The following is a 24,721-nucleotide window of genomic DNA, read 5'->3' on the forward strand; positions in this document are numbered from 1 at the left end:
ATGAGAAGAGCTGGGAGGTGTTTGCCCCCTATTCCCTTCCTGCCAGGAAGAACACTAAATTCCAGAAGACTGGAGTGGGGTGGTTGCTGTCCTTTAGTCATTTAGTTGTGTCCGACTCTTCGTGACCCCATGGACCAGAGCATGCCAGGCCCTCCTGTCTTCCACTGCCTCCTGGAGTTGGGTCACATTCATGCTGGTCGCTTCGATGACACTGTCCAACCATCTCATCCTCTGTCGTCCCTTTCTCCTCGAAGACAAAGTCCTGGCAACTTCTCACTCATAATGCTAGCATAAGCAGAAGAACTACATGATTTCACTCGTCCACCCTGTATTTCTTCATAATTGGTGCCAGAGTGGAATAGGAGTGAACCAAGTTTCCAAGGAGTAACAATTTATCTTCACTTGCTGAAAAAATAGAAGGCTGGGGAGGGATGGGGCAAAAGTGTCCCTGTAGGCTGAATGTCGCCTCAGGGCTGCAGTGTGGTGGTGGTAAGATGAAGAGTGATGTAACAAAAAGAGAGGTTACTTACCTGTAACCATGGTTCTTCAAGTGGTCATTCTGTGAATTCACACAAAAGGGTTAACCAAGCGCCAGCGTTGGTCCTCTCGGAATGTTCTCGAGCTGTAAGAGAAATGTAACAATTGTAGGCTGCCTATACTGCGCATGCTCCGCCCACCCAAGCCTCAGTTCCATTTATCCGCCACTGGTACCTAAGTGAGAGGTAGACAGAAACAGTGACAGATAGTGGGGAGGCTGGGCAGGATTGTGTGAATTCACAGAATGACCACTTGAAGAACCATGGTTACAGGTAAGTAACCTCTCTTTCTTCATCGTGGTCTTCTGTGAATGCACACAAAAGGGTGATTAGCAAGCTTACTCACCGGATGGTGGGATGTCACTGAAGAACAGAAGTTAGTACAGCCCTCCCGAAGCTCGTTTCTCGTTTGGCTCTGACGTCAAGCCTATAATGAGTAATGAACGTTGACACATTAGACCACGTAGCAGCCCGACAGATCTCTGGAACATCAACACCACGTACTAGGGCTGTAGAGGATGCAATAGCTCTGGTGGAGTGAGCGCGCAATCCTTCAGGTGGAGATTTATGTTGAAGTTCATAAGCCAATGTAATAGTTGAAACGAGCCATCTGGAGAGTGTAGAACTTGCTGTAGGTGAACCCTGTTTGTGACCAGAGTAGCAAATGAATAGTCTGTTAGATGTCCTGATGTCTTTGGTCCTGGACACATAGAAAGCTAAAGCCCTCCTGACATCCAGTGTATGGAGCATGCGCTCGGTGTCAGTAGTAGGTTCGGGAAACAGGGTAGGTAGAGACAACGGCTGATTAAGATGAAAATCCGATACAACTTTAGGTAAGAAAGAAACATCTGGGTATAACTGAACCTTGTCCTTGAAAAACTGTAAAAAGGGCTGGTCAGAACGTAACGCAGCGAGTTCACTAACTCTTCTCGCTGAAGTAACGGCCACCAAAAACAAAGTCTTAAAGGACAACAACCTGAAGTCACAGGTGGCCATAGGTTCAAGCGGAGCAGAGGTAAGTGCGCGGAGAACTAACGGAAGAGACCACTGGGGTAGTGGTCGTTTCACAGAAGGTCTCAGGTTAGAGAGTCCCTTAAGGAAGGATTTAACTGTAGGATGAGAGAAAAAGCGTGCGGAAACAGAGTCCTTAGGCTGGAATGATACTATAGCAGCCAAATAAACCTTAATGGTAGACAAAGATAAGTGGAGATCGAAAAGGTGGTGCAAAAACAGTAATAACGTTGAGAGAGATACAGGGGATGAAACAAGTCCTCTGTCCTCTGTAAACTTGACAAAACCTTTCCATTTGTGAGAGTATAGTCTATTCGTGGACGGCTTCTTAGCCCGGTCTAGCACCTCTTTGATAGAGGGGAGATCCTCCACGCGGTCAATTGTAATGTTTCCACTTCTGGATGTACTACTGTCCCTGCATCCTACGTGAGGAGATCTGGAGTTACTGGTAACTTCCTGAAGCCTGTGGACATGCTTGTTAGTGTTGGGAACCATGCCTGTCGAGGCCAAAAGGGTGCTATGAGGATCGCTGACGCATGTGAATGTCGGAGTTTCACCAGAGTTCTCTGTATTAGTGGGAAGGGTGGGAAGGCGTATAGGAGGCCTAGGTTCCAGGGAATCATAAAGGCATCCCCGAGAGAATTCTCGCCAATCCCGGCTCTGGACGCATAGGCAGTGCACCTGGCGTTGTGTTGTGAGGCGAAAATGTCCACAGAAGGGTTCCCCCAAAGGTGACATAGGTCGTGGAACACTCGATGGTTGAGTTCCCATTCGTGCGTCTGATACGGGAGACGGCTGAGATGGTCCGCCAGTGCATTGTCCGTTGTTGACACGTGGATGGCTACCGGGAAAATCTGATGGAGGTAGCACCATTCCCAAAGATGTACTGTGAGGTACAACAGTGACTGAGAATGGGTCCCTCCCTGTTTGTTGATATAGTGCATGGTCGTGGTGTTGTCATCAGTTGAACACCACGACCTCTCACCATGGGAAGGAATGTCCGTAATGCCTTGATGACCACCAGCATCTCCAGGTGGTTGATATGGAGACTCAGTTCCCGAGGAGACCAAAGGCCATGCATTCTGTGGTGAGCACAATGCGCACCCCAGCCTGTGGGGCTGGCGTCTGTAGTCACTTGTATAGTCAATTGTAGTGGTTTGAAGGGCCTGCCAATTTGTAGGTGAGGAGGGAAAGTCCACCACTGTAACTGGCTGGCCAATTCGGGAGGCACCCGAAGACGTTTGCGCTGGCTGTCTGTCATGGGGTCAAATAGTGTTAGCAGCCATGACTGCAGAGAGCGTAGCTTGAGCCGAGCATGAGCCAATGTCGAGGTAGTCGATGCCATGAGGCCTAGCAGATGTTGAGCATGCCTTGCTGTCACGCGTGCTCCTGGATAAAACTTTCTTATGGCCCTTTGAATCTTTCTTATCCTTTCCTTGGGTAGGAAAATTCTTGCCTTGGTCGCATCGAGGCGGGCGCCTATGTAGTGCACCACTCTCGACGGTGAGAGGTGGGACTTTTTCAGATTGATGGTGAGGCCCAGTCGTGGGAGTAGCCGTAGAACAAATCTTGTGTCTTTGCAGGCCTGTTTCTTGGACTTGGACACCAGTAGCCAATCGTCGATATAGGGGTAGATGTGAATCCCCCGGAGTCTTAGATACGCTGCTACCGGGGCCATGACCTTCGTGAAAGTCCTGGGAGCTGTCGATAGTCCGAAGGGTAAATCGAGGAACTGATAAATGGTTTTTTGAAAGAAGAACCGGAGATACTTTCGATGTGATGGGTGGATCGTCACATGAAAGTAAGCGTCTTTTAAATCTGTGACTGTGAACCAGTTGTTTTTCTTCAGCAGGTGGAGAATGGAGTCTAGGGTCACCATGTGGAATCGACGAGGACGAAGGTAAGTATTTAAGATCCGTAGGTCTAAGATGGGTCTTATTCCGTCGTCCTTTTTTGACACGGCGAAGTATCTTGAGTAAAAAACGTTCTTTAAGTCCAATATAGGGACAGTGTGAATGGCCGCCTTTTGAAGGAGTGACAATACTTCCTCCTCGAGGGCTATGTTGTAAGATGTATGATTTACATACCCCAAGGGTGGTAACTCGGTAAACTCTAGACGGTAGCCATGTTCGATGATGTTTAAGACCCAGGTATCGCTTGTAATAGCGCACCAGTTTGAAAGAAAGGGAGATAGTCTTGTGTTGTTTGTACATAGATAGTAATTTAGAGGCCAGTCAAAGATAACGCCTTGCTTTCTTCGCAGGGGGTTTAAAGGACTGCCTGTGCTGTGATTGCTGAGACCTGTAGCTAGGTGCAGAAGAAGAAGCTTGAGAAGATCTCTGTTGAGGTAAGTTGGTAAAAGGCTTAAATTGTTGTGATGACTGTTGGTACTGAGCATAAGACCGGCGCCACTGAAACTTGTGGTAGCGAGGTTGTGGTTGGATTGAATATGACTTGGCCGTCTTCTTGGCCTTATGAAGCTCTTCAAGGTGAGTATCTGTTTTCTCATTGAAGAGGCCGACAGCATCAAAAGAGAGACTTTCAACTTTATTCTTGACATCTTCGAGGATGTTAGCATCTTGCAGCCAAGCATGTCGGCGTAATGTTATTGCAGACATAAGAATCCTAGAGGCAGCCTCAGCAGCATGTCTAGTTGCCAACCTCTGATGCTTAGACACTGTCTGAGCTTCTTCATAGAAATTCAGAAAAGTCTGTCTGAGTTCCTCCGGGATTAGTTTAAGGCCAGGCAACATTTTAATCCAAAGTTGTTTTTGATAAGCTCCAAGAGCAGTTTGGTAGTTAATGACTTTCAATAGGAAGGCAACAAGGGAGTAAATCTTCAGTCCAATGATCTCTAATTTCTTACCCTCCTTGTTTGTGGGGGTAACATGAGATTTACCGGTGGGTTTAGTACAGCTAGTTTCTACATCCAGAGAATTTGGGATTGGATGCTTGAGGAGGAATTTAGTATCAGGTCCATGGACCCTGTAGAAGTTCTCGGTACAGCGAGGCAAAGGAGGCGTGTTAGCCGGCTGTTCCCAGCATTCTTTTATAATATCCATAATGACCGGAACAAAGGTCAAACTAGGTGGTGGAGACTTTTCCTTTATGTCTCCAAAGATGAGGTCCTCAGCAGGGGGTGTAGGCTGGTCGAGTTCCAATTTAAGAGCACGTGCCAGCCGAGTCAACATTTGGGAGTAAGAAGAGAAATCCTCCGATGGCGAAGAGGCATTCGCATCCCCAATGTCAGACCAAACAACCTCGCCCTCGGGCAAGGGGCCTGGGGTAGGTTGTGGCGGCAGTCCCTGATCCGAGTCTGAAGAAAGAACTGAGGAGACTTCGTCCGGGTCAGATGAGAAAACATCCCTTTTCGACTTTCGAGGTGGCTTGTCGACGTCGACGATATGGGTCGAAGTCGAAGGCTGCACAGGAGGAACAATAATAGCAGGTGGAGCTGTAGGCAGAATAGGCTCCGGCAACTGTGGTTGAGGCACTTTATGTTTCTCGACGCCGACATTCCGACGTCGACATCGATGCCGATACCGTATCTCGGGGGAGCTGGAGGAAGACGATACATATATGTATTTGATCTTCCTATGCGTCTTTCGGTGCCGCTCCGTCGACGTAGAGGAGGACGTCAAGGAGTCGGAACGGTGTCGACGTCGACGATGACGATGCTTGCGGGATGAGTCGGAGTCAGTCGAAGAGGAAGGGCTGTGTCGACGCCGACGCTTGTCCCGGCGTCGATTGGAGAGGCTGCGCTTCCTCTTAGAGGAATGCTTCTTCCTCGGTGAATTCGACCTCAAGGATGGTGACAAGGTCGAAGGAGCCGGAGATCCCCGCCCATGAGAGGATGGGCTATGTGGGGCAGACGTCAGACCCGCAGTGACACCAGCGAGTTGACTCGGCGTCGGAGAGGGTGCTCCGCACGGTAAAGTCGGCTCCGCTTGTCGAGGAGGCAGAGAGGGAGCTGTCTCCGACAAGGATTCTCGATCCCGAGACGAGTCCTCTAAGATCGGGGACGGTAAAGACTGAGAAATTGAAGGAAGTTGAGCAGTCGTGTCCATAACCTTTTCAGAAGCCTTTGCCTTGTGTTTTACAGGCTTTGAAGAGGAACTCGTCTTGGCTTTCGTAGAGGACTTTTTAGCAGGGATTGTCTTTTTTGGTTGAACAGCCTTCGTTGGAACAGGCTGAGGTGAGACATTTGCCTCAGAGTGGGCAGCCGATGTTGAGGCCATTTCGGAATCCGTGGGTTTCGTGGCTGCGAGGGTTGATTCCCAAAGGTGGAATTTAAGCCGCTGCTGCCTTGCCTTAAGAGCCGCTTTAGTAAAAGTTTTGCAATGACGGCAAGACTTAGTCTGGTGGGCTTCACCCAGACAAAAAAGGCAGCGATCGTGGGGATCTTGATGGGGAATCTTCCTGTCGTAGTCCACACAACGGCTAAAAGGCCCAGAAGGCATAGGCTAGAAAAAATGGCCGTTGCTCCAAGAGAGAAAAGGCGGGAAAAACCGAGGCAGCCTAGTTACGGAGAAAAACGTATAGCAGATGGTCAAAAAACAGTCCGAGTCAAAGGGAGACGGAGGTAGACGGAGTCCAAAGGCAATCCGGGTCAAAACCAGCAAAAAAATTTTTAAGAATAGTAGGGAAAGAAACGGAGCTCGAAACGAGAGGTCCCAACCGCAACGCGGAAAAATGGAACTGAGGCTTGGGTGGGTGGAGCATGCGCAGTATAGGCAGCCTACAATTGTTACATTTCTCTTACAGCTCGAGAACATTCCGAGAGGACCAACGCTGGCGCTTGGTTAACCCTTTTGTGTGCATTCACAGAAGACCACGATGAAGAACGTTACATAGGATGTTGGCCCACCCACTCGTATCATCTCCAGACAAGCTGCTAAATTAAAATGGGCAAAGTAGCGGCCTGTATTGTGTGTATCCTTATGAAGCCATGAAGGGTGTGTGAGCAGGTGTTGCAGTCACTTCCAGTTGTGCTCTGACCATAATGTGGCTGTTGTGTGTCCTTGCTTGGGATGTTTCCTATGGGACAGACCAGCCTGTGGCCCAACAAATGTTTTATACCTCTGCTATAATAGAATGGACATTGTTCTTTTGGAATTGGTCTATTCATTCCATAATGAGCTGTAAATGTTTTCAGTATGTTCCTAGAACTTTCAGAAGTTCCCTGCAAGTTTCTAAATCTAGCCTGTATTCCTATATGACATGATATATCCACAGGAGGTCACCAGAGAACAGTGAAATGTTGCTGGCTTGCTAATTCCAGGCTGATGACCTTTGGCTACCCTGATCCCCACTGTGGTTTGTGTTTGAACTGGCATGAAGATACTTCTGAATGATGGTCAGTTGATCTTTTACTGAAGACCTGTCCTGGAGAAAGTTAAAATTGTCTCTCTTTTGTTCAAGTGTTCTGTAAGAAAGGCTGCCTATTGTCATTTTAGATAGGGCAAATTATTGCGTCAATAAGTTTAAATTAAGAAGGCTGGATTCTGACTTGGAGTGTGATACACAAGTAAATTGTATAGAATTTGCTGCAGAACTGATCACATGATGCAAAATTCAGTTAGGATTAGCCTGGCCCTTTTTGCTTCTGAAAAAAAGCTTTTTTTTCTATTTTTTTCAAGTTGAAGTGATTCAAATGGATTTTTTTTTTTATGTGATCAGTAGTTCCATTCTCCAAAAGTACGGGGTGTGTGGCTGTGGGTGGTATTCTGGTGACACACTAATTTGGGCATGATGTTTGGAAAGCAGGAACACCCAACCTAGCAATCTTTCTCCCTAGTTACCCTGTAAAAAATTTTTTACAACCAACTGCCAAGTTTAGCACTAAATCACCTCATCAATGCATTGATATACTACAGTAGTTTAGCACTAGATCTCCACTGTATGGGCAAAAAGAAGATAAGAATCTATATGAAACAGAAGTAACTCTAACGAACGGCAGCAAACTACTATGGTTCCATAATGTGCATGTATGTTATCGAGAACGTTTGCAAACTGTCCCTTTTTATCTCACGGCATGCAACACTTTAAACAGTTCGCCTGCTTTACAATGAACCATAAAAGGAGAGCTGGGGATCACAGGGTGGGATGAAAGGAAGAAAGGGGCAATAATGTGGATCAAACCACATCAGATTGAGAGTCCGGTGTGGACACTGGCACAAAAACTATAAGTGGTCTCTGTGTGATCATCCAATCCAAACAGAAGTGTAAAGCAGGCTGCAAATCAAGCTGTAGTAAAGTCGAATCACTCTGATTCAGTTTGCCAGTATAGTTACAGCCTTACTCATACTTAAAGTAAAAGCATGACTAATTCTAGATCTAACCCAAAACATATGTCATGTAGGCGTTTGTTTTCTGCAGAAAAAGATGGAGTACAAGACCAGATATGTTAATGGAAACAAGTATTAAAGCAGGGGTGTGCAAACTTTTTGGGCCTGACAGATCACTCTTATTGATAGCAAGAGGAGAAATTTGCATGAAACTGGTAGGAAGGCAGTAAGGGAGAGGTTAGGGCATAAGGGCTGCAGGTGAGAGTGTGGAGGGGGCTTCACCTTGTTTGCTCACAAACACACTGTCGAGAATGCATGATAGGAACATGCTTCTGTAGATCACTTGCTGGGAGCTATGAGCAGAAAGGTACTGCTGAGCTCATGTACTGCTTGTGGGTTTCTCAACGGCATCTGATTGCTGTGCAAACAGAATGAAGAACTAGGTGTTTGGTTTGATCCAGTAAGGCTTGGGCTGATTTGTGTAGTTGTAGGAAGCACACAAACACAAATTCACAGTTCACACACATAGTTTGTATCAAGTCAGCATGTAGATCTTCTATATGCTTTTGTTCCAAATTGAAAGCTGTTCAGTACATGACTGATGTTCTCTCATGTATGGGTAACTGGGCTACTTTCTCAGGCTAAAGCATATTTCCTGGTCTTAGAGTGCTGTCCCTGCAATCATGGGGGTGGATCAAATCTAAGATGTGTAGGTTCATCCCATGGAAATCAATGTTATATATCATATTTTTGTGTATAAGACGCCCCCATGTATAAGACCTCCTCCCCACTTTTCTAACCCAGAGCTTCTTTATTCACAAGAAAGTGGAGGAGGAAGGCAGAGATGAAAGTGCATTGATTCCTCCTTTCCCCTCCACTGTCTTCAAAAGAAAGTGCAGGGGGAAAGCAGGAATCATCAACGCACTTTGATTCCTCCTTTCCCCCTCCACTTTCCTGCCAGGAAAGTGCTTTCCCCCTCCATTTTCTTTGCAAGAAAGTACAGGGGGAAAGCACTTTCCTCACAAGAAAGCAGAGGGGAAAAGCAGGAATCAAAGCACTTTGATGATTCCTGCTTTCCCCCTCCACTTTCTTGTGAGGAAAGTGCTTTTCTCCTCAAAAAGTGGAGGGGGAAAGCAGGGATCAAAGCACTTTGGTCCCTCCCTTCCTCATTACTTCCTTATATAAGACAACCCTCAATTTTTAATCTGAAGATGTTAGAGAAAAGTATAATCTTATACATAGAAAAATACAGGAAGTTATTCATGCCTGGCTTTCTCGGTTGTTTCAATAGGACTAAAACATGATTAACTTGGCCTAGGCCCATCAGAGAATGGAAAAGTTATTTTGGGGGGACTATACTTCCTAGAATGGCCAAGCCAGCATGGTCAGTGGTCCTGCTTGCTGGAGAATTGTGCGAGTTGTAGTCCTAAAAAAACCCTTTCATTTTCTCTGGATCCATCTTCTAATAAGGAAGAACTGTAGGATTGTTGACATGTTTGAACTTTATTAAAAGGAAGTCAGGCCTCAACATTTGTTGTCAGTTGTCATTTGCTCTTTTATGACAAGATGTTCCTCCAGCAGACCCGCAAAGGCAAGGCAAGGCAAGGACCACAGCTACAAGGGAGGCACACAACTTCCAGCTAAGCAGGGAAGAGTTGTTGTGGGTTTTTCGGGCTCTTTGGCCTAATTCTGAAGGTTGTTCTTCAAAACACAGCCAAAGAGCCCGAAAAACCCACAACAACCATTAGATCCCAGCCGTGAAAGCCTTCGCGAATACATTAAGCAGGGAAGCCCTATTTCAAACACCTCACCAAACCCTACGGTAGGACACAAAATCTACCCTTTCATGAACAAATAGGAGTGGAATCTAGTTAGCTTGCCCTACTGAGGAAGTGGCTTTTGATACTGGTTTCCCTTGCCCCAATAAGCCCTCTGCACAAAGGTTTGAAGTAGCCTCTGGAACAGACTTTTGGGAGGACTTGTGGAGAAAGTCCAAGAGTTAGCTGATGTGTGCTCGTGCAGTCTTTGATGTTACCATAAAATTAGAGAAGACCTATCACTTTAGGTCTTTCTGGGACTGGATGAATTTTTTTTTTTTTTGCAAATGTCATTTGTTGCACATAGCAGTTTCTCCAAGATATTCAAACCACTTTGCAAAACAAAACAAAACCCAGCTCCAATATCTTTAACCATGCAACCATTCTGCCATCTAGCTTCCAAAGTTATAAACGGAAGGCCAAGAAGTGGCCCTTTTTAATACAGGAGATTTTCAGCTAAAATGGGGGAGAAAGTGGGCAAAGCAGACCTCCAGAGGTTGCCCAGCTCCAACTTCCAGCAGTCCTGGCACCACAGTCAATAGGGAATGCTAGTGTGGTGCTTTTGTAACTTCTAAGAGGCCTCCTGAGTTAAAAGAACTGGGAAAGATGTCCTCAGGGCCAGAGGTAGGAAATGTTAGATTGCAACTTCCAGAATTGAACAGTGGGATTCTGAAATGTATAATCCAAAAAGAGAGTACATTTTCATGACTATGTACTGGCTTATTCACTCCAAGATATATGGATTATGTAGATAGCATTGCTTTGTTCTTTTAAGATTGAAGGATGAAACTGAAAACACTTGGTATTTAAGATTTAAACACCAAACCTTTAGGTACTAAACCTACTTTTGCACTTTCAATTTGCAAGACAGTTTTACTATTCCTAGGATATAGTGGATAGAGTGATGGAGTACAACTCTGAAGAACAGGATTTGAATCCCCACTCAGCCATGAAAACTCACTGGGGGAAGGGAACTATTAAAACCACTCCTTAAATATCTCACTTACTTTGAAAGTCCTGTTAGGGTTGCTATTACTCAGTCCTGACTTGATGGTACAGAACACGCACAAATCACTTGTCATGCAAATCCAATGGAGGACTATCAGGCTGAGATATATGTGGACAGGTCCCATCTTCACATTCACTTCTAGGACTGTTTCAGGGCCAAACAAGGTACAGTGGTTAGGGTTTTAATTTCCAGTTCTAAGAAACAACAATAAGAGCATCTAAGAAGTAAAGTGGCAGGATATGGCTTGGAGACGTGGATGAGCACCGCACCTTAGAGTTGGACACAACTGGACTAAATATGAAGGGGAACCTTTACCTTTAAGTGGAAAATGGCCAGGATGTCTTCTGCTTTAAGGAAACTACAGTGGTGCCCCGTATAGCGAGGTTAATCCGTTCCGGATTAACCTTCGCTATACGAAAACATCGCTGTGCGGGTAAGGAAAGCCTATTGGAACGCATTAAACTTAGTTTAATGCGTTCCAATAAGCGTCCAAACTTACCCCTCCAGCGATGTTTTCGTGTCCGGCGGCCATTTTGGAGCCGCCGATCAGCTGATCGGCGGCTCCAAAATGGCCGCCGCATGACCTGAAATGGCCCCTATCAGTGTTTTCGCGCCCTCCCCTTGCTTACGGAGGTCGCGAAAACGCTGCGGGGGGGGCATTTCGGGCCATCCGCGGCCATCCCGAAATGCCCCCCCGCAGCGTTTTCGCGACCTCCGTAAGCAAGGGGAGGGCGCGAAAACACTGATAGGGGCCATTTCGGGTCATGCGGCGGCCATTTTGGAGCCGCCGATCAGCTGTTCGGCGGCTCCAAAATGGCCGCCGGACGCCCCAATCGTCGCAAAGCGAGTGCGGCGATTGGGGCAGATCCGTATAGCGATCCCCAAAAAGGGATCGCTATACGGATTCTTCGTTAAACGGTGCGCTTGTTAAGCGAGGCACCACTGTATATGAAGCAGCTTAAGCACTAATGGCCAGCAATGAGTATCTTTGCCTATGTTTTTCATGTAATAACTCCAAATAGTTACTGTAATGTCATCATTTAGTGATTTGGAGCTTTCCTTACAGTATTTTATCAACATGTAAATAGCATCCTACAGCTATGTGGAAGCTTTAGAGGAGTCCTGCTAAAACAGGTCCTGTGGCCCAGTGCCGGTCCATGAGCTTGCTGGAACTGGGCCACAGAGACGGATATCCACCTGCCTGCCCAGTGGGCATGTCGCACTCGCTCGCAGGGTTGCAAGTGCAACCACCCAAGAACGTGGGGTTGCTCCCCCACGGAGCCCAGCCCCCCAACTGGTCCGCGGTCCCAAAAAAGTAGGGGGCCACTGTACTAAAATATAAGGCATGTTTAAACAGTCCTATTATCCATAAGATCTTCTCCCTCCAGAGTGTGAGAGTTTGGGATCACAGCCAGTAGCCCCAAACCTAAGTATCTCCTTCCTTGCTTCGCAGTGAGTGGATACCTAATACAACATTTTAAAGAGGAATCAATGCATGTTCAGTTGCATGTGCACAGATGCTTTGTGCCAATGGGAACCTCAGTGACAGAATCACAAAACTGTAGATTTGGCTTGATTTCAAGTATCCCTCCAAATACAGGAAATCCACAGTTACTGTATAGCATCCCTGACAATGGTCCAACCTGTAATGCCATACCTGAACAAATCTTCTTCAGATGATGAGGCCAAGAACAAACTGCCCTAAGGAGGGGGAGACTAAGACTGGAGCTGATATTAAGGCCCCAGCCAGCAGCTCTCTCCTAGAAACACGAGATGGAGGAGGCACTGGCCTTGCCAGGGAAGACTCAGTCTCACCAGGAGATGATGAAAACTTGATGAAGGATTTCTTAACTGTAGAGAATGTTGGCAGTCCCAGGTGTAAGAAGAAAGAAACACTGAAGGCTGTGTGGGCATTCTCAAGGTCCAATATCTGCAGTAAGCAACTAGTTATAGTTGGAAGAAGAGAGTGGCTCTCTGACGAAGGAACACAGATACACCATAATAAAACATTCCACCCACCCACAGCCACGTACAGGGACCTCACTGCCTTCTGAACCTCAACAGCTATTTGTGAAGCTCCTCAGTCATCCAGGTGAGGTTTATCTGGAAGGTGAGTAATAGCAACTGGACTTTTTTCTTATTAGACTGAAACGTTTTGCTACTCATCCAAGTAATACTTGGATGAGTAGCAATACGTTTCAACCTTATAAGAAGTCCAGTGTTCCCATCGATAGCTATTATACCAATTCGTACTTTTATCACAGACATTTGGAGAATTAGCAATCCTGAGGGCTAGCTACACAATGTGAGTGCATGGTCAAGCAGGGAAGCTCAAATGATTCCTTATGTTCTGTATGAGAAGGATGTTTCACCTCAGCAGATGGTTTTTGCTTTAGGACACGTACAGGTGTGTTTGTTTTTTTCATTCAGATGCATGCATTCCTTAGATACATTCATTTTGTCATGGGCAGCCTTCAGGGGAATTGAGTCCAAAGTAGAAAGTGACATATACATTTCCAGCCGCCGCCACTCCTGTCGCAGTCCTATAGGCTGAATCCTCTACAGGTATGTCATAGTGAATTATGAAGTGCAGGAGCTTATTGTAACAGTCCTCATAGGCAGGGCCTTAATGAGTGTCCAAAAACGCAGGCAGCTAGGTCGATACATATCAACAAACCAGAACAGGGCTTTGGTAAAGCTAATGACTGTTGATTGACCATTCAAGACCAAGCCGCCCCAAAATATTTCATATTACAACAGAGATATCTCACACTTCATTTTGAGAAATCCACCACAACTATACAGATTACAGCTAAATTCAGAGATGAGCCTGAGGGGAATGCCAGGTGTCGTAACTCCTGCTAATCAAAAATGAACTATTCCTACTAATTACTGTTACTTATTTGACCTCATAAATGATTAACTTCACAGAATATTGTGTTGCACTAATCGGGTGGTATAGAAGCCAAATAAATAAATAATCTATATATCTATCAATCTCAGTACTCCTGAACTATGGCTCCATTATACCTATATTTACAAAAAACATGCACAAAAAGTCATCTTATAGGCCAGATGGGCGGGGTATAAATCAATCAAACAAACAAACAAACAAACAAACAAATAAAAAGACATACATCTCAACTGCTCCCTCGCCCTCCATACTTATGTATTATAGGCTTTGGAAAAACTTTACATTATTAAATCTATTTGATGCTGGAAGGGGATGTGGTGAGGAGGGTTAGCAGCAGACTAGATGGAGAGGTCCAATAGGTTTCAGTTTCCTCAGCCTCACCATATAGAAAACCATGTGCAATCTTAAAAACAACAACCCTCCTAAATAAAGGAGAAACAGCTGAGTGGGTGATTTCAGCAGGACAGCATTACTAGAGACAATTTAAAAGCTTCCCCCAATGCCTTTTACAATTTGCGGCCTCTGCAGCTGCATTTTGCAGCTGTTAGCAAACAGAATAATGCATATCTTGTCCCTATTTAGTTGACAGCTTTTATTAAAAAAAACACCTGGCCCAATGTCAGAAAACAAACAAATAATGGCTTCCTGTGACAACTTAAGGAACACTTATCGCTTTTGGACATTGTTACATCAGCTAAAGTTATTCATATGCTTCTTGGCTTTAGATCACTTTTATAACATGTGAGCAAATGGTTCCTCCTCTCCTGAAAATCAGTGAAAGCAACTATGTGGTATATTAACAGTAAGGAGTGGTTTCAATCCAATACAGTAAGGAAGAAAAAAGGAAAATAAAAGAGACAATTATTGATGTTTAATGTTTAACAATCACTGTTTGGATTTAAAAACTAACTAAAGCTTCCATTCTTAAATATGGATGCAATTCAAAATAGTTTCTTACATAGCACTTTTGTTGCAGAGGATATAGTCAGCTGCAATATACCAAGCAGGATCACCCAGCAAGGTTAATTTCATTCTGTGGAGGGAAATCCATGTTGATAATCTGCTGTTGCGCTGATACATGATTGTTGTTGGTATCCTGTGTGTATGGCAGAGAATGAAACCTTGCTATTTTGAATGTCTGTGGGTTTGTGTCATGTCTCACTATATTTCAGTGGTTCACATCTCCCCTCAATTTGTAAATAATTTCTTTTCAAGAGTCCTGGAGATCCAAAAGCTTGGTACTCCAAGAATGTTTTGTGTTCTCTTTGTAACTCCAGAAATCTGTAACTATATTATTGTTTTGCCTGACATTTTGCAAAACTTGGAGGAACAAAACTCTGTGCCATTAAGCATTTGACGTTTTAGAATACTGTCACTCTAAAATCCTGAAATGCTAGGTTATTGTGAACTCAAAATATTATAATCACTGAGTGTGTGCTATAGAATTTACAAACACTGCTTCCTGTGATACTGTAACATAAACAGGTTCATTATAACATAAACAGTTCACCTGCCAAGAATTGTTACTGTTCAGTAACCTTGCTGTCTGCAGAACTGGTTAATTGTTTTGGACTGATTATAGTAAAAGTCTCATTTTTTAAAGTACTTTTGTTTTCAGGGCTATATTTTCTATATCACCCTTAATTATTTTTACATTGTATACACACAAAAATTGGCTAAGCCTATTATACAATTTTTCATATTTTCTTGTTGTTTTCATGGTTCCCTTACTGGATTTTGGTCTGCCCTTATATATTACTGCTTTGTAACCTTATGCTTTGTCTCTGTGATGTCATTTTTTCTGCAGCCAAGCAGCAGAAGCCAATTTGTTGCTTTAGGTGTCTTTATTTTTATATCAACGTTGTTTAATTTATATGAAGATATCCTTGTCTCAATAACATCAAACCTTTTACAAAGGCCTAAGTGCATCCTCCACCTTTTAAGGGTTTAATATTACTAAGAGTATTTCCATATAAATAAAACAGCATCAGTATAAAAATAAAGATACATACAGTACTTCAAACATGACAAATGGGCTTCTGCTACTTGGCTATTGCAGAAAGGACATTATAGAGACAAAGCATAAAGTTACAAAACAAAGTTCCAAAAAAAATTACTGATATTTGTCAAGGCATTCTTGTTTCTGGAATCTCCTTGTAATGCAGAAATGGAAAGAAAGCAATGATTCTTATCTAAAGAGATCCTTCTTGATTGGACATGTGAATTTATACATAATCCGTTACCTTCTCCATCTTTTGAAAGAACAGATCCAGTTGCCTCCATTAAAATGCAAAGGATTACTTTTGAGTGGTGAAATGAAGGCCCAAGTTCATTCCCAATCCTTGGCTGCACATCTTAACATGGTGAGGGAGTTTGCATGTGTCAAGGACACTGGGAGTAATGCCTTCAGGAGAGTAGACTCATTACAAGTCTGAACTATTGCAGGGCCATGTAAGGAGGAATGGTCAATAGAAGAACGGAAACTGACAACAGTCTAAGATGCATCCACCCTCTTCAGGAGTCATCAGTAAAAGAGAATGGATAGTTACAATGGTGATATAGATGGAGAAGCTCATGGAGGGCAGCTATTAAGCTGCAACAATAGTGGAAGGCGACACAGGCAGAGGATCTTTCACAGATGACAACAGTGACACTCAAGCTAACTTTTAATAGCATTGTGCGGAAGAAGGCAATGGTAAATCAATGCTGGATATTTCTTATATTTAAATCCCAGTGGTAAAATAATGCAAAATAAAATAATAGTGCTGTAAGAGGAGACTTCCAAGTTAGAAAGCACTCAATCATCTACTGGGGAAGAGCAAAGGACAAGCATGAACAGTACCATTGCTAATGACTCAAACTAGATTAAAGTTAAAAGTCTGTCTAGTCACTGACATGCACAGACACGAAAAGAAAGTCCAGTGCTGCATGACACATACAATTTGAACATGGAATGTGAGAAGTATGTACCAAGGCAAACAGGAAATCAGAAAACAAGACATGGAAAATTTAAACGTTGCGGTACTTAGTGTGAGAGACCTCAAGTGGGCAGGAATAGGGCATTTTCAGACAAACAAGTTGCAAGAGGGTTGCTATCAGCACCTTGGATAGGCCATCTGTCCTCACACAAGGACAAAGTATTTTACTCCAGAAATGACAAAATCAGAACAAACACTATGGCTCTAATACTGGGGCAAGATGTAACATAGGCACCTAAGGGTTAATGCAACGTCTAACCAAAGAATATCAATCAGGCTTCTTAGAAAACCTATCAACATAACCATGATTCAAATCTTTGCTCTCACTCCAGGTGCTGGAGAAAAAGAAGAAATCAAAAGCTTTTATGGAAGTATACAGAAGGAATTTGATCACATGCCAAAGCAAGATAAACTGATAATCATAGTATATGATTATAATACAAAAGTAGGAAACAAAGCAGAACAAAACACTGTTGAAGAATTTGGCCTAGGAGTTAGAAACAAAGCAGAATGATACACAAAATTCTGTGAAGCAATTAACTTGTTTACTGCAAGTACATGTTTCAGGCAACCAGACAGATAGCTGTACACAAAGATATCACTAGAAGGCCAATAAAGAAATCAAATGGACTATGTCAGTGGTTTTCTACCATACATCCCCAGATGTTCTTGGACTAAAACTCCCAGAAGTCTTTACAACTAGCTATGCTGGCCAGGATTTCTGAGAGTTGTAATCCAGGAACATCTGGGGACCCAAGATTGGGAACGACTGGACTATATAATTGGAAGTAGGAGAGTGAGAAGCTGTATTCTTGCTGAAACGAGACCAGGAACAGCCTGTGGCATTGACCTTGAATTGACAATATATAAAATTAGAGTACAGCTGAAAAAGACCATTAAAAGAATTCTACTGCCAAGATGTAATTTAAATAATATTTCCACATAAAGAACAGATTTGCATCACTAAACTCAATTGACCATGAACCAGAACCGTGGAGTGAAACCAGATATATCGGGAAAATGCAAAAAAACAATTATGTTAGTCAAAAGGGAAAAAAAGCTTAGATAGATGACGGAAGAAACACTGAAAATTGTTAAGGACAGACGAGAAGCAAAAGTAAACAGTGGCAGAAATAATATCAGAATCCTGAATGCAAATTCTTAGTGATTATCACGCAACAAAAAAGAAAACGAACACAATATGTTTAAAGAAATAGAACAAAAAAGGAAAAACAAGAGGTATCTTCCATTAGATTCAAGAAATCAAAAAGAAATTTTAACCTAAACTAAGGATGCTGAACAATCAAAATGGGGACACATTATCTGCCCAGGATAAAATAAAGAGAAGTTGAAAACAATCCTTCATAGGCATCCTTCAGTCTCAAGAGACTATGGTAGTGTGCTCTATATGGAGGACTTGGAACAGCGTCTAGTGTTTTGATGCTGTACGTGAAGCTGGAGTGTCCTCTCCAGGGCACGAAGCCTGTGTAAAATAATATGGAGGATAGGCTGTTACCCAAGCAGCAAATCCCTCCTCTCCACGTCACTGAAATAGTCCAATGGAAAGGCAAGAGCCAATACAACTGGTTCCAGCGATGTCACAGGAGTTGACAGAACAACATGAACTGCCTCCAGGACTCCGGCTCTGGTTTTGCCTCGAGATTAACTCCTGAAGCCTTTTCCATCAGTGGATATAGCCACCAAGGCAGTGGAGGTTTGAAATCGGAGTTTTCCTTCTCCTACATGGGCTGCCTTCCAGGCTTTGGACCCAATAGTCCAAAGAATTTTAAAAACGATGGTTCCAAAGCAAAGACAAGTGCTTTCTGTATACTTGTGTCCTTGTTTCCAATTTGCTACCAGTAAGGAAAACAAGGCAGGCCTCCCGTGTTTGGCCTGCCGGGTAACAATACCTTGACCAAATTTTGTCATCCCACTTTGTGATGCAGTTCATCACCTTTATAAATATCTGGTCCAGCAGAGACTTTTTGCCCCTCTCTAAGGTAGAACCATGTTGTCCTCAAGAGACAAGAATCTGGAAAGCAAGAGACTCGCTGTCAGCATAACCAAAAAAGAGAGAGGAAAAGACCCCAGAAGATGTTTCCTTGAGCAAGAGATACAGGTCGAGAAAGTTCATTCTAACTTGCTGCTTATGTTGCATTTGTGTCTCTCCACTGAAATTACCAGCAGGACTGGCAATTGATGACAATTCCAAAGAGGAAAAAGAGTCAGAGGCATAACACCATTAGTAGGTAAAGTATTCTAACAGTTTGGGGACTGAAATAGGTGGCAGGGAGTCCTCTGGAGGTGGAGGCAGCTTTCCGGGGGGGGGGGGGGCTTAGACCGGGCCTACCAGAGGAGACCCAAGACCTTTTGTTGGATAAAACAACTGTGGTCAGGAAACCAAGGGTTTTATACTTCATCTGTTGCAGCTGCGTTTATACCCCGCCAAGGGAATCATCAGGAAACAAGAACAACGGTGAACGATCCGAAGCCGCACTGCCTCTCCTTCCTCCTCCTGCACCGCAGAAGTAAAGAAGTTCCCTGACTGCTCGCAATATTTTTCTCTGGGCTTGAGGTGGGGCTGCGATCCCCAGAGTCCTTTGAGGCAACTCAAATGATACCAACATCAGGTAAAATATTCTAACAGTTTGGGGACTGAAATAGGTGGCAGGGAAGGCCAGGGAGTCCTCCAGAGGTGGCTTTCCCAGGGGGTTAGATAGGGCCTACCAGGAGCTCCGTTGGCAAGTAGATTCAAATTTTTGTGACCAGAGCTATTCGTTTCTTGGATTGACTCATCATGGAAAACAGCTTGGCAATAACGTCTAAAAACAAACAAGAGGAAAAGAACCAAGACCTTTCTTCCCACAAAACAAGTAGGGTGAGGAAGACAAATCTATTTTACTGCCTTTGTTGCAGTTGCCTTTATACTCCCCCTCCCAGGAAATCACCCATTGCCAGAAGTCACAGCTCCTGTGAACAAGATATGGAGGCATTATAGCAACATCAGATGAAGTATTCTAACCCGGGGGAGGCGGTTAGACCGGGCCTACCAGAGAAGACCCAAGACCTTTCGTCAGATAAAACAACTGGGGTCAGGAAACCAAGGGTTTTATACTTCATCTGTTGCAGCTGCATTTATACCCCGCGAAGGGAATCACCAGCAGACAAGAACAGCAGTGCATTGGTGCAAAAATCATTGAACTGATTCATATATGATTTCTTCGGGATGTGTTATATCCATATGTTCAAGAGCAATCTTTCTTTTTCTTCTGCCCTAGAATGAACGTGAGCAGATCATGACCACCAACATATGGCTCAATCAGGTAACCATCCCATGGGTTTTCAGTTTAAACCTCCCAAATTGGAGAAGAAACAACGAAGGAGCTACTTCATTTTCACAGCATCTGATTCTGATCTCCCAGTGACCATTTACATCCCCCTCTTCATGCACAGGATGCATTCCAAGAAAATGGAGCCCTCAGCAGTAAACGGGGCAGTTTAATATTGCACTTTCTGCCAGGAGTTCTGGAGGCCTTGGCAAAAAGTGGGGAGATAGGACTCCAGATATTTTGGTGGTCTGATTTACCACTAGCACAGGGTGAGCTGCCTTGGATCCTTTTGGAGAGAAAGGCAGCATAGAAATGTCTGGGAGAGAGAGAGAGAGAGAGAGAGAGAGAGAGAGAGAGAGAGAGAGAGAGAGAGAGAGAGAGAGAGAGAAGACAGTCCCTCCATGAAGCCATGTCCACCTCAGGGGGGAAATTGCAGAATGTGGAACTCAGCATAACACATAAGAAAACAGCGAAGAAAAGATCAAAGATAATGCATTGAAGAAAAGGCAAAGACTGAGGAACTGCATTACTACATTCTGTCTTTGCTGTATCTGCACATATCACCCGAAATCAAAAGAAGGGAGATACAAGGAGGACAGCAAAGAGGAATGCATTGAAAACCAATTAATCCGTATGGGCCGAAGAAAAAAAATACCAATAAATAAATAAAAATGAAACATGCTGCGGTGTGGAACAGCTGGGAAGGGTCTGGGAAGGCTACAGGGGGTGGCAATTTCAGCCCGCTGGGCCTCGCGGGTGATGGTGGTGGACCCTTTCACCCAAACAGATGAAAGCATTTTGCCAAGCATCATTATTATCTTTTGAGGGCAACACCAAGCGAGCCCCTCTTTTCAAAAATCTCTAAACATAGAAGCCAATAGTAATACTACTGCCATGGCAGTAGGGGCATGCTACCACTAGCAGGTGAAGTATTCTAACAGTTTGGGGACTGAAAATAGGTCCAAAATGCCTGGACAGTTAAAATAATGAGCTGTTTAGGGTAAACAGTAATCTACCTCTGGGGCCACAGAAAATAAGTTCCATTTTCACAAGAAAACACTTCAAATATTCTAAAATGGTTATTCTATAACCTTTCTGTCTTTACCAGGTAAACATGCAAGGATACTCAGCCACTCCTCATAGGGCTCAGTTTCCAGACTCTACCATCTTTATGGTACACCATCTTTACATGTGTATAGGGGTGACAAGACACCCCTACACACATGTACTTGGAAGCAACTACTGATTTCAAGAGCCTCATATCAATAGCCTCATATCAATAGCATCAGATGCTTTTAGCAGGTAGCAGGATATGGATGGATGTAATTATTTCTTTCAGCCTGCTGCTCATCGAGGGAAGCTAAAGCTGAAATAATAAGCACACATGCCAATCACCTATGTACAAGGATTGTGCTGTAAATCTGTCTATCCGTTCTGCTTGGACAGTCAATCTATGCGAGCAGTTGTGCATCCTTTAAAGACAGTAATAAAAATCATCCTAGAACTGCAGAGCTAAAAAGGACCCACAACCAAATGACAATATGTAACATCCAAAATGCATTTGAGTAAATACAATTCTTGCTTGATCTGAATGGGTCTGAACAGCATACTTTTGGTTATACATAGACTTTTTCCATAAATAAATAAATAAATAAATAAATAAATAAATAAATAAATAAATAAATAAATAAATAAATAAATAAATAAATAAATAAATAAATAAATACTGGGCCCCCTGGCCATCCAGAGTCCCATGACTTCAACACTGAAGGCACCAAAGTGCTCTGCTTCCCCCACAAACACAATATCTCTAATTCAGCCCTTAGATCAGGGGGTCATACGGACCCTTAAGCCTCCTTATACACAGTACTATATGGAAAGGATTGTCAATGCTATGAAAGAGAAACCTGATAGAGAGAACTATTCTGTAATTATGTGTGTTAATCAACTTTGTAACTATGCTTTGTAATTACATTTTTTTTCAGGGCATAAGAGGTATATTTGGATTTTGAACAACACAGGGGTCCGGTGCCCCCCACCTTGCAGCTAGAGGGAAGATATTCTGATTTAGCGTGGCAACTTGAACTGTTGCCTCCTGCATTCAAGGTGCCTGGAGTCCTGTGGGAGACAGGGGCACCACCCCCAGGGAGTGTGACTAGGTGGACATTCGAGGAGAAGACACAATCCCCCTACTGGAAGGAGAGGAGGAATTACTACTGAACTCTGATACCCCACCGGAGTGGCCCGGACCCTGGAATAGCCAGGGTATGAACCCTTTCAAAGTCGAAGACTGGAACCCCCCTTCAAACCTGTTGTCAAAGGGGGAGAATGTTTGGAATGCTTTTGTTGATACTGGACTGTTATTAAATATCCCAATAAATGTTAATCCCATTTCTAAACCAAGGAGAGTGGGTGCATTCTTTGAAAAATAGTCGGAGCAAACTACTGAACCCTCATACTCTTGTCCAAGTGTTTATTAATATTTATTGATATTCTTCATCCTATAAAGTGAAGATGCATTACAACATTTTCTTGCAAATCCTTGTGGTATACAGAAGCTGAAAACACTTGTTTAAAAATTCCCAAAGGGGACTCTCCCTCCCTCACGCACAAACATTCTAAAGGGGAATGAATCTCCAAGTGTGGTTAAATGTTGAATATCTACTGGAAAATAATACTGGATGGGGAAAAGAAAACCAGTTGACTTATATGAGTCCCTAATACAGGACTGGTGGATGTGGTGCCATCCAGACTTTATACTTGAAGCAAAAAACCAAGAACATTTAGAAGACAGCTATCAAAACTTCTCCAGAAGGATGGCTATGACATGGCAATCTCAAAAGGGTTTTGATGCTCTTAATACTATTTATTAGCCTCAACGTAAGCTCACAGAAAGTTATGGAAGTAGTTATTCACATGTGAATACTTTAGTTATATTCTATGAGCTCATGGTTGCAAGAATAAATGCTTCTTGGGCAAGGATCACCTCTGCTATGCGAACAGTGCAGTTGTTGACTTTCTGTGAGAGCACTTCAGGAAGGGAAAGTGTAGTTGATCTTTCTATAACATCAACAGAATAAAGTGAGCTGGGACCAGGACAGTATTCCTCTTTGGAATGGCGTTTGTATGGTCCCTTCGTCGTATTAACTTTCTCTCCCACTAAGAACAATGTGCACAACAGGGAGCATTACAGACATCTTCCTTACACTAAAGTTATTGCTTGCATTAACATGGTTTTTGTCACCCTTTTTGTCTAGTAAAGTTGGGTTCCTACAAAAACCCAAACCGAAATATAAATCAATTGATAAGAAATTCTGATTGCTCTAATTTTTAAAATATGCTGTAGTTGCACAGAGCAGCTAAATTTGTCAGATTTAAATTTCACACATCAGTTCAGCTTTCCAAGGGAAGACAGAGTTCATAAACAATGGGAGCCCCAGGAAAAGGATACAGGGCTAACAACTGGTTGGGCTATGTCCTACAGTAACTTTAGCTATTTAACTCTGAATTAACTCATATTCAATATGTGATGACTCGGATACTCGAGAAGGAAGCCATTAAATTAATACATTTTACCTGTTTCACTTCAAAAGACACAGTCTGTGTTTCCTCTTCTTCATCATCTGTATCCATTTGTTCATAAAAATCAAATATGTCAGCAGGGACATCTGCCTTACTTTGAGGATCTGTTCCTTGTGAAGCTGAAGGACCACAGCCACCTTCGGTAGACTTGAAAATCTAGAACAGAATTCAACAGAGTAGAGAAGGATGCCAGCCAAAAAGGGATTGAGCTGTTGCCAATCTGCGAATCCCAGAGGGGTCAAAATTATATAAGAGTCAATTGAACAGAGTATATGCACTCATTTCACACGCTAGCAAGGTTATGCTCAGCAGGCATCAGTAGTACGTGGACCGAGAACTCCAAGAAGTACAAGCTGGGTTCCAAAGAGGCAGAAGAACTAGAGACCAAATTGCTAACATACGCTGGACTATGAAGAAAGCCAGAGAGTTCCAGAAAAACATCTACTTCTGCTTCATTGACTACGCAAAAACTTTGACTGTGTGGACCACAGTAAACCATAGCAAGTCCTTAAAGAAATGGGAGTGCCTGACCATCTTATATATCTTCTGAGAAATCTATACATGGGACAGGAAGCAACAATAGAACTGGATATGGAACAACTGATTGGTTCAAAATTGGGAAAGGAGTACGACAAGGCTGTATATTGTCTCCCTGCTTATTTAACTTATATACAGAATACATCATGCGAAAGGCTGGACTGGAGGAATCCCAAGCCAGAATTAAGACAGCTGGAAGAAATATCAACAACCTCTGATATGCAGATTTTCTGATGGCAGAAAATGAGGAGGAATTAAAGAACCTCTGAACGAGGGTGAAAGGAGAGCGCAAAAAATGGTCTGAAACTCAACATAAAAAAAACTAAGATCATGGCCACTGGCCCCATCACCTCCTGGGAAACAGAAGGGGAAGATATGGAGGCAGGGACAGATTTTACTTTCTTGGGCTCCATGATCACTGCAGATGGTGACAACAGCCACAAAATTAAAAGACGCTTGCTTCTTGGGAAGAAAGCGATGACAAACCTAGATAGCATCTTAAAAAGCAGAGACATCACGTTGCTGACAAAGGTCCGCATAGTCAACGCTATGGTTTTTCCTGTCGTGATGTATGGAAGTGAGAGCTGGGCCATAAAGAAGGCTGACCGCCAAAGAATTGATGCTTTTGAATTGTGGTGCTGGAGGAGGCTCTTGAGAGTCCCCTGGATTGCAAGGAGATCAAATCTATTCATTCTGAAGGAAATCAACCCTGAGTGCTCAC

At 43.5% G+C, this 24,721-nt stretch overlaps 2 long non-coding RNA genes across 2 annotated transcripts; one reads left to right on the forward strand and one right to left on the reverse strand.

Moving 5' to 3' along the window:
- Window positions 1-14,151: 14,151 nt before the first annotated feature.
- LOC144583772 (uncharacterized) lies at window positions 14,152-24,467 on the reverse strand. The gene is made up of 2 exons (XR_013537710.1): window positions 23,458-24,467; window positions 14,152-14,670 (listed from the first exon to the last, which is right to left on the reverse strand). It is a non-coding gene; the product is annotated as an uncharacterized LOC144583772 (long non-coding RNA).
- On the forward strand, window positions 19,043-22,002 carry LOC140703017 (uncharacterized). Its single transcript, XR_012082300.2, has 3 exons — window positions 19,043-19,182; window positions 19,831-19,875; window positions 21,867-22,002. It is a non-coding gene; the product is annotated as an uncharacterized LOC140703017 (long non-coding RNA).
- Window positions 24,468-24,721: the final 254 nt, after the last annotated feature.

The sequence above is a fragment of the Pogona vitticeps genome, chromosome 1, assembly GCF_051106095.1.
Source record: "Pogona vitticeps strain Pit_001003342236 chromosome 1, PviZW2.1, whole genome shotgun sequence".
Lineage (NCBI taxonomy): Eukaryota > Metazoa > Chordata > Lepidosauria > Squamata > Agamidae > Pogona > Pogona vitticeps.